Genomic DNA, 1,077 nt, shown 5'->3' on the forward strand with positions numbered 1-1,077 from the left:
TTGTTAAATCTTGTAAGGATGTTTTTCTTTTCATATTAATGTTTTTATCTCTAATGTGTATTTCCGTTTCTGTTTCAGAATGCACATGATCATATTCTTCATCAGATATAGAAATATGACTGTAACTTTCTGCAAAAAAAAATACAATTTATGTATTAATATGTTTTACTTTAAATTTAATATAAACGCATAAATATTTAACAATTATTTTTATCATTGATAAAACTTACCTTTAAAAAATATTTCATTCTTGAGCATATTTTTACATTTGTCGCTGAAGAAACGTAAGAAATTGTTGAGATGTAGCCTACAAGGAATGAAAAAATTACGTATTAAATATATGTGTGTGCGTGCGTGCGTGTGGGTGCGCGTAATACAGTATATAACAATATATACAGTAGTACAGTATAGTAATACAGTATATACAGAGTATAAGTGGCCACTTCTTTTTATCTCGTGAACTATCAGAGATAGTCTTAATAAATATAATATCAAATTAAACGGCTCTGACTAAACTTTATTGTAAGCATACTGTTCATTTAGAAATATTATCTATGTTAGAGAGCGGAGAGATATATATAATTTTTGCACGGTATGATAACAATTTTAAATGATAAAAGTTGTAGCGTTCTTTTTAATGAATACAACGATGTATGATATAATGAAATTATCTTACGAATTATAAGAGTTATTTTGGTTTAAAGTTTTGCGGACGGCTATTATCTTTTCAATTTTGGCCAACTTCCGTCTCTCGTATTGACGAGAGTACTATGAAAGATCAAATGAAAACATTACACGTCAATCGTCAACATGAAAGTCGGAAGTTAGCCACAGGGCAGAAACTGGAAAGCAATCGTCCGCAAAACTGAAACAACTTGTATAAGTAAGATAACGTCGTTGCATTATACATCGTTATATTCGTTAAAAAGAAAGCTGCAACTTCTATCATATTAAAATTGCCACTTTAACGTACAAAAATTTTGGATGTCTCTCCGTTCTCTAAAATATATAATATTTTTAAGTGATCACTGTGCTTACAATAAAGTTTACTCAGAGCCGTTTAATTTAATATTATAT

General features: G+C 28.9%; 1 protein-coding gene across 1 annotated transcript in view; it reads left to right on the forward strand.

Annotated features, from left to right (window-relative positions):
- Positions 1–1,077, forward strand: part of LOC105449072 (protocadherin-like wing polarity protein stan) — a 10,725-nt gene that overhangs the window by 5,247 nt on the left and 4,401 nt on the right. The window lies entirely within an intron of this gene.

The sequence above is a fragment of the Wasmannia auropunctata genome, unplaced genomic scaffold (assembly GCF_000956235.1).
Source record: "Wasmannia auropunctata unplaced genomic scaffold, wasmannia.A_1.0 LD336078.1, whole genome shotgun sequence".
Taxonomy (NCBI): Eukaryota; Metazoa; Arthropoda; class Insecta; order Hymenoptera; family Formicidae; genus Wasmannia; species Wasmannia auropunctata.